This window comes from Crocuta crocuta, unplaced genomic scaffold (genome assembly GCF_008692635.1).
Source record: "Crocuta crocuta isolate KB4526 unplaced genomic scaffold, BGI_CrCroc_1.0 scaffold365, whole genome shotgun sequence".
Classification (NCBI taxonomy): Eukaryota; Metazoa; Chordata; class Mammalia; order Carnivora; family Hyaenidae; genus Crocuta; species Crocuta crocuta.
Genome location: NW_027533268.1, coordinates 307,966 through 308,220, shown reverse-complemented (window position 1 = coordinate 308,220; position 255 = coordinate 307,966).

The window sequence follows — 255 nt, the reverse complement described above, 5'->3', positions numbered from 1 at the left end:
TCTCTGTTCTCTCAAAGCAGGAAAAGAATACTGTGTGCTGAGAGAGTATGGCAAAGAATCCTCCAGAGAACTGTGAGGACTGTCACATTCTAAATGTAAGTTGATTCATATTTTTCCCTTTTGAGCAGAAGCACGGTTTCACAGTTTTATCGTATTGCAATGTGAACATTAGAAAGTGAAATCAAAGGTGACTTTGAATTATGGCTTGCTATTTTAAGAGCTATTGTGTATTGTTTTATTGTCTTTTAGGCAGAA